Genomic DNA, 8,621 nt, shown 5'->3' with positions numbered 1-8,621 from the left:
GAGACAGCAGAGGATCAATGTTATATCAGTAACAGGGGGAGGGAAGATTCAGGAAATAAAATATTTTCTTGTGATGTTTCTCCTCCTGCCCCCAGGCTCATCTTTGCTCTTCCTGCAGATCAATAGAGTCCAGCAGTAGAGAGTACATAGTGGTTCATTATAAGACTTTGTTTGAGAGGCTAAAATAAGCATTTTTGTTGCTGAGCCCTTTATTTACACCAATGGAAATAAGAAATAGCTCCTGTTAAGTCACCAAAGTTTGGGTGGGGCAAAGTCAAGGAGAAATGGGAGTACTCTCACTCTCCAGGGATCTCCACAGCTCTACTGCAGTGGGATTGAAAACTTCCATGCAAGAACCTGAAACCATGAATGGAGAAAGAAAGCTGGGAGAAAAACAGGGCTGTCACTGCCTCCACGAGCAGCGTGAGGAGGGTGGGTTTTGTTATATACAATTTTATATTTCTTGTAAGGCATTTGTTCTCCTTTGTTTTAAGCTTTGGGAGGACGAAGTGGAATGCTGCTTCTGATGCTGGAGCCATTTCTGTTCGTGTCCAGCTGCTTTTTCCAAACAACAACTTCACTGCCAATCATCATCGCCTTGCAGAAACTGCTGTTCCTCTCTCAATGAACTGCTGGCACCACACAGTGCAGAGAGGACAAAGGTGAGAAACACAGGCCAAGATGGGGATGCGCATCCCTCCCCGGGCTTGGTAAAACAGAGGTCTTCACAATGGGGTTACAGACCCACCACCTACAATCCCCTCTTGTTTGTGCAATAAATGTGTAGGGAAAGGCATTTCCATTTCCAAAGGAATTTTAAGTTGGGGCTTTTTTTACTAGTTTTGGAGTTTTCTAACTCCTGAAAATTGATATTTTACTTTTTAAGTCTTCCAGTTGTCTGCTATAGTATCATTTTAACTTTTTCAGAGCATGAAACATTGCTGTTTTCTGGAGCCAGCAGGCAATGGGACAATATCTGGGCGTATCCCAGATGGAGGAGGGTGCACTGGATGGCATGAAAGTCCAAATACTCCTATTTGAGCCTATTTGAGATCCTATGACTTTATTCCTACTTGAAAGCAAGGCATTACATTAATCTTCCCATCTAAATGTTAGGGAAAGTGAAAGTGGGCATCAGCTCAGATTAGCTCTCACTTAATGGAGGATACTCTTGAGATATTTTCAGAGGATTATAAAATAGGACAATGTATGATCTTTTAATTAAAAGAAAATAAATTGCTGCAGGGTACTGAGCTTATCTTTCTGAAGAGCTGTCTGTAATTCAACTGAACCAATGTGATTCTCACCAGTAATTATACTCTCTGGGAAGCAACTTCATTTTAAAAGATATTAAAAAAAATATTTGTGACAGTTACAAATATTCTTTATCTTAGATCTAAGCAATTAGCAATTAACATATAGTGATAATTCTGTATCTGTGTTCTAGATTTGAAACTTTGGTTGAACTCCAGTGCAACCAAGAAACACTAATTTCTAAAAGATCTTATTTACAGCTTGCACTCATAGTTGTACCAGACTTGAAGGAGATGGGGGTGGAGAAGAGAGGACCAGAGAAGCAGCCACTAATCTTTCTTCCAATTAAATTCTTGTTTATGATTTCAGTGGTGTGGCATTAGTAACCATGAGCAATGAAATAATTTATATTTTCTCATTTAAGAATGTGAAGCTTAGAAAGAATATTTTCATTTAAAAATGGACTTCACTATCTCGTCAGAACAATAAGTGCATTCTTCTAAAGGTCAGCTATTACACTTTCCATGAAAAAAAAAAAAAAGGAATAATCTCATTAATCCTAAGTGACTTCTTCAAATGAAACAATAAATGACTTATTTCTTTCCATCTTCCTGCATATATTATCAGCAAAACATTAATGAAAAGCAACTACAGTGAAAAGCCCTCTGAGGAATAGAAAATCCATCTGTGTGGTCAACAGAGTGAACAAATTTGCAAGAAACAAAGCTGCTGAATGAGTACCTCAGCAGCAAGAAAGAAAAGCTTGTATGTTGTATAATATTTCTGTATGGAATAGATTTGAATATGAATACTTCTATATGCAGATAGACCTTTCATTCAATCATGAAAAACTTTTACAGTTCATTTTGCTGCTTAAATTTCACAAAGTAAACAATCTACTCCCTGATGCTCTCTGCACTGTGGTGGGCCCTGCTCCTCAGGCACCTGATCGGTTTCTCTTGGGCACGAATCCCAAAAGTAGTTCCTAACCCAGCAGCTTGGGTTAGCGAAAGTGAGCTTGAATGTGGGGGGAGCGAGTTTCACTCTGTATGTAATGATCCAGAAAAGGAACATGAAGATTTACCGTGTTTTGATTATTTTCCTATATAATTCTTAGTTCGCTGAATGCAAGAGACTGTTCTGGAATAGATCCTGCTCTTCATCAGCAATCCAAACACAATGTAAATATTCATATCCAGATTATAATACTGCAAAAACTGGAATGTATTTTTTAAATAAATGAAATGGGGAAAGTCCCAAAGGAGAGAAAGAGGTTTTTACACCAGAAAGTTCTTTTTTTATTATTTGAGAAGTTAATTTTAAACACTATGCAGTCAACCTCTGAATGAAAGCTCATAAAGACCTGATCCTTCAGAAATTAAACTTTTATGAAATTGGTTTACTGTTCTTATTAAATGTTTCCAGTATAATTCTCAAACAGCATCCAAGCCTCCTAAAGTCAAGAGTAAACTAAGCAAACAGAAGCTCTGAATATCTACTATAGATAACTAGTACTTATAAAACAAAAAGGAAAATAATTTCAAGAAAATCTACAAATACCACGGAGTTTACAAACTATAGATCTCCTCAACTGTATAAAATCCTAGCTTGTGCTAGATCTCCATTGAGTTAAGCAAATCCCTGGTGTAGAGGAAGCAAAGGTTTCTAACACTAAGAAAACTCCATACTCCATACACAAACTTACTAAAGGAAAATACAGACAAAAAGCTTTTGGGAAAATTCAAAGTGAAACCTTTACATTAGAAACTAGGCTGGATCCGCAACAAGATAGCATGTTTTAAGGTATGAATGCACACACACATACTCCCAATGCCAGAGGATTAAACTGGAAAGTGAAAAGGGTGGAAAATGCACTTCATTTACTTAAGATGACAGCAATAGGAGGATCTTCTACTTGAAACAAGAGATGTCTTATAAGGAAAACCCTACCTGTTGGTCATCAGGGAAGAAAACTTCATTGGATATATTCATTAGTGGGACTAAGCAGACATTTTAAGACAAGTTTTCATAAAAACCTTACCAACTCTTTTCTAAAAAGATAGTAGCTCATTTGGAGCCTACCCCTGGGTTAGCACTGCTGGAGCTGCCTCCTGCTGCTTTTTAACTTAAAATTAGTTTCTATCAATACAAAGCCTGTACCCTCTTCTCATCTAGCTGCTCAGAACTAAGAACCACATTCCCACCACTCTGAAAAACCCCAAGTAACATCTTCTTGAAGCATCCAAATGGGTTGATATGGTCTCATATAGATATAAATTCATTGAACAGTGGATTTCTCTGGATTCTCAATGGAGACGTTCTTCACATGTCAAGACTAGCCATTTGTTCTCCTCTTTTTCACTTATTTGCATGTATTAATCCATTTAAAAAAAAAATTAAAAAAATCCTTCTTATCCTACAACATCTTAGTATCTATAGGAACACGTGCTGAAGCACTTAAAACAACTTTTCTACACATCCAAAGACACTATACGAAGTAGGCTGTTTTGTTCTTGGCAACACTTTAAAAACCTGATAGTTTGGTATGACTTGTCATGGTGGGAGCTGTCATGCTTGCAGGATTTGTTTCTTTTTATTACAGCATTCCACTTCTACCAAGCTTTTGACATATCTTTTATATCTATATTTCGATTTAAGCCAAGCATTTCTTTTCATACACTGTAGCTGGTTTGTTTTGGGTTTTTTTGTTTAGAACTGCAGCATTTGCATATAAAATGTATGTACACTTTTTCTTGTCTGTTTTTATGTCCTGTGATTATCAGGGGCTATTACTTGTAACGTTACTCTTTCACAAATTTTATTATACTCTATTCCTGGATTACAGGATTTTCAGTATTTCATCTGCTTGTGGTGTGTTACACAGATTTGTATAGTCTTCCATGAACAATGGCTTTTCCAAGTTGGAAAAAAACCTGGTGATGGCCTTAGGGACGTATAATGGCACCAGAATAACCATAACCAACCAGGCTGGGCTTAGGTGAAGTCCATCTTATGCACACTTTCTCCAAAAGCTGTCCCACTTCCTAAGAAACCTATACTCTGCATCCCAGTGCTACCTTTTCAACTAGGTATCCCACTTTACTTCTTGGCCTTGGCTTTGCAGTCAGTCGCATCCTGAGTGCCTTTGCAAGAGCACCCTCAGTATGATGGTGCAGCTGTCAATGTGACCCATACGCCCAGTCCTTCTCTCTCCCCTCCACTGCGCTCCTGAGCAAACCTCCCCTCCTCCTCAGCAGCACAATTTTCACAGGCGGAAACAGAAACACAGTCAAACCCTTAGATGTTTTCATAACTGTGAGGTTAAAAAACCAAAACAAACAAACAAAGATGAAGCTTCCCTGATCTAGGAAACTGCTGGCATAGCAACAGCAGACAGGAAAATTGGAGCATTTTTCAGCAGTAAATCATTATTCTTAAGGGATCTAAGGGCAAGCCTTCCCTGCTTAGTAGGCTCCTTGACAGAGGACTGTAGTGAGGAAGGAGAAAAACTGGTTATTTGGCAATTTGTAATAAAAAAATTCCAAAGTCTCACACAAAAAGTGGATTTTCAACAGATGATGTGTCATATTCCTCATTACTGAGCGTGAAATGCTAATTGAAAACAAGGTCAAGGTGGCTCACGTCTTGACTATCAAACAACATATGTTCATTAAAGGAAAATATTGCCAAACAAGCTTGGTTGTATTTTTTAAAAAGAAACTGAAAAAGTTAAAGACTACAGAAATGAATTTGAGATAATTTAATGTTTATGGGTTTCAGTAAGAAATCTGATATACTGCTATTCGATATCCTGAGGGAAGCCATTAATTAAGTTGGCTTGCTTTGAAATGCAGTTAAATTGATAGAGAGCAGGCCAAAAATCTTCAGAAAAAAAGTGTAGTTGTAAACCAGAGTCTACCAGAGCTTCGACAGATCAAGGTTAGGTCCTTCTAACTCAGCAAAAGAGACCTGAAAAGCCAAGTTGGGAGAAGCTTCTGCTAAATACCTAAGGAGCTGCAGAAAATGAGAGAGAGACCTCGAGATGGCAGAGCTAATGAAGCAACGTCTGTGTGGGACATTGCCTATGCTAATGTGTCTGGGAAACAGGAAGTCTAACTGGTACTCTGTCAATCTCTAAAAACACTGACAGCAAAGACAATCTGGCTGTGACAGCAGAGAGCAAATTACATCCCAGTGCACAGCCAAGTAACTCAGAAACTGGGCAGCTACTGTTGCCTTATTTCAGTGATTTGTGTATCCAAGGTCACCAGCTAATATTGCTGAATTTTACTGATTTGTGTATCCAAGGTCTAAAACTTCCTCTAGCACATGCATGCATATCTCTGAAAAATGGATTTATGAGTTTGAGCCCATGCAACTGTCATCGACCTCGCAGTTAGCAGTCAGGTTGCCAATATTCGGCTGTCAGTCAAAGAACATTCTGCAGCCCAAAAGACAGATAACTGGGGAACAAATGGGTGAACTCAGCTATTAGTACCATCCCCAAACATTTGGAGACTGGCGTATTGCTGAATTAAAGCCAAGTTTGTGCCTGAGCTGGATACAGATTGGCAAGTCCATGAGAACAGATTTCCTATCAAAGTAGCAGAACTTCAGTTTTGTGGTCACAGCAGAAAGGGGAGGGGAAGAAAAATTATTTTTGTCATTTGGGGACTGTATTTTCTAGCTCAGAGAAAATGGAGAAATACAGAAACAGATACATGGGAAATGAACGCTATGTTTTCCCCCCTCACTTTAAAATATATTTTCTATGATTATGAGAAAGGCCTGTGCTAGCATATACTCCATCTGAACATGCATTTAACACAAAGATTTTTCCTGAGTGAAGTCGCACATTTCTGCTCTGAATGACGTGTGTGTTCTTTACCTAGCTCCAAAGCCTTTGACACCTGATTCACAGCACGTTGGCAGAGTGATAAGAATTTGCAATACCTTCAGCACAGAAAGACACATGGCAAATGCCCTCTGTCCTTCCCTGGACCTCATCCAGTCACCTAGAGGACTACTTCTCCTCATGCAAATGAATCCTCTAGCTGGAAACTATTGCTCTGGACCGCTGCAGCCCTTCATCTCCCAAGTAGACCAGTGATGTGCCATACCCACAGAGTCCAAAGCTGTACGGGACTTTGGGCTAGGTTCTGTATTTCAGGGAAAGGACCTTTTTGTAAAGAGCAACGATTTCTGCTCTGTGCAAATGTTATAATAGGGATTTTTCACTTTGCAGTTGAAGGAGAAACTGACTGGGCTGCAAAACTGCCCAGATCCCTGCAGCTGCCTGAGGGGACAATCACAAAAGCCAAGTTCACCCTCTTAGGAGACTTTTCCCCAATAGCCCTGGTCAGCGAGGAGGAAGGCAAATCAGCTCCTCCAGGCAGCCACAGCCTCCCTGGCCCCCTCCACTAGGAACATGGCAGCGACCAAGGCTGTGGTCATCAACTCCTTCTACTGAGGAATTCATACCTTGGTGAGCTTGGCTTTGGTTACAAGATTAATTTCACTCACTTCTTTCTCTAAGGCTTTAAATAATATAAACCAGAACATTTTAAAAAGTTCTAAATGCTTTAAAAACATACCTCAAATGGGCTTTCGTCAGAACAGAGAAACAATTGCTATTAAGACATCTGTAAATAGCTTATTCCTTATCCTAGTGCATGCAGGAATGTGGCGTCAGGTCTGTGAAAGCTTCCCAACATATGGGGAAAACTGGATAAAACCCAAACAGACCAGAAACTTTTTATGTGTGTGAAAAAGAGTTTGCAAATAAAAATGAAATGCGAATATTGTACAGAGTTGGATTTTTTCTTTTTTACAAAAAAGACTTGTGCAATTTCACTTATAGAGAATATTTCGAAGGAAAGCGAATGCACTATAGAAAAAAAGTCCTGATGAAACGCAGCATTTTGCACTCTCAGCTCTATTATGAATGACAATAAAACTGTTCTGGCTGATAACATGGAAATTTGTTCCATCCTTGACATAATATTTGGAAGTGCAGCATGTTTCCCTCAAAGACCAACATGTTTTCATCGTTAACAGTAAAAGTTTTTAGAAGCTGTGAGATTAACACAATACTGTGGTACACGATTCACAAAAATCTCAAGCAAGAAGAGGTCTCATTTCAGAGTTCCTCTGAAGCTTCACAACCACCATCACCATTACTCTCAGAAATGAGTGAGAGGTGCCCCAGCCCCAGTGGTCCTGCAGCACGGCTTAGAGTCATGACCAGTGAAGATACTACAGTGATACCACATTGGATACAGGTCCTCCAAAGCATGTTTGCTTTATAAACAAGTAAGCTTAGTTGCTAGTAATTGCCTGCCTGCTCAGGAGCTGCTGCTGCTGCAGGCTAGGGTGGAGAGAACTGGCGCACCTACAGCAAGGCAACTCCAACAAAATACACCACTGAGATCTCTGTAACCAGATTTAAGTTCCTCGCACTCTTACTCCATAGGTCAAAAATCTTTTCTGAACTTGCTGTGACTTTAGAGGGCTCAGCATTTTTAAAACAGTTGTGCAACGAACAAGTAGTTCTGGTTAACGAAGCTTCTATTTATCTAAGTGACTCAGATTGAAAGGCGAATGCAAGTATTTTGATTATACTGTTCAGCACGCAAAAAACTGCTTAGTAAGAGCCCATTCTCAGCTCACATGTAAACAGAAACTAGTGAAGAGACACTTGGCAGATATTTTAAGTAGAGAAAACTTTTATATGCCCCAGTTCCAAGTTTCCATAGAATAGATTGGTTTAGAAGGGGCCTTAAAGATCACTTAGTTCCACCCCCCTGCCATGGGCAGGAACACCTTCCACTAGACCAGGTTGCTCCAAGCCCCATCCAACCTGGCCTTGAACACTGCCAGGGATGGGGCAGCCACAGCTTCTCTGGGCAACCTGTGCCAGTGACTCAGCACCCTTATAGTGATTGTTCCATTTTAATTTCAAAACAGTATATAAGTTTGTATGCATGACTCCATTAAAGAAAAAACCAAACACAAACCACCAGTAATGGTTCTGCAATGTCTGTATGCTCAAAATAATTTTGCAAACAGCAGTAACATGCAGGGTCGATGAAATTTCATATCAATGGTTTAGTCAAGGTTTCATTCTCCAATCACACATGGACCAAACTTTTTGGAATGGACAAAGGGAAGCTCAGACAGAGGTGAAGAGAGGGGAAAAAATGTTCAAGCTACTCTTGGATTTACAGAGAGTGATTTTACTTTTTGGGTTTATTTTTTTATGTTTGTTATATCTTAATATAAATATTTTTGATAGCTTATTAAATGTATCAATTTATTCCAGTAAATTTCATTCTGTGCCTCTTAGTTTACTTTATGATATGATGATA

General features: G+C 39.2%; 1 long non-coding RNA gene across 1 annotated transcript; it reads left to right on the top strand.

Moving 5' to 3' along the window:
• Window positions 1-500: 500 nt before the first annotated feature.
• On the top strand, window positions 501-7,060 carry LOC115608475. Its single transcript, XR_003991558.1, has 2 exons — window positions 501-662; window positions 6,147-7,060. It is a non-coding gene; the product is annotated as an uncharacterized LOC115608475 (long non-coding RNA).
• The last annotated feature ends 1,561 nt before the right edge of the window (window positions 7,061-8,621 follow it).

The sequence above is a fragment of the Strigops habroptila genome, chromosome 5 (assembly GCF_004027225.2).
Source record: "Strigops habroptila isolate Jane chromosome 5, bStrHab1.2.pri, whole genome shotgun sequence".
Classification (NCBI taxonomy): domain Eukaryota; kingdom Metazoa; phylum Chordata; class Aves; order Psittaciformes; family Psittacidae; genus Strigops; species Strigops habroptila.
The sequence above is the reverse complement of the archived record's forward strand: the minus strand, read 5'-3'. Positions and strand labels throughout refer to the sequence as shown.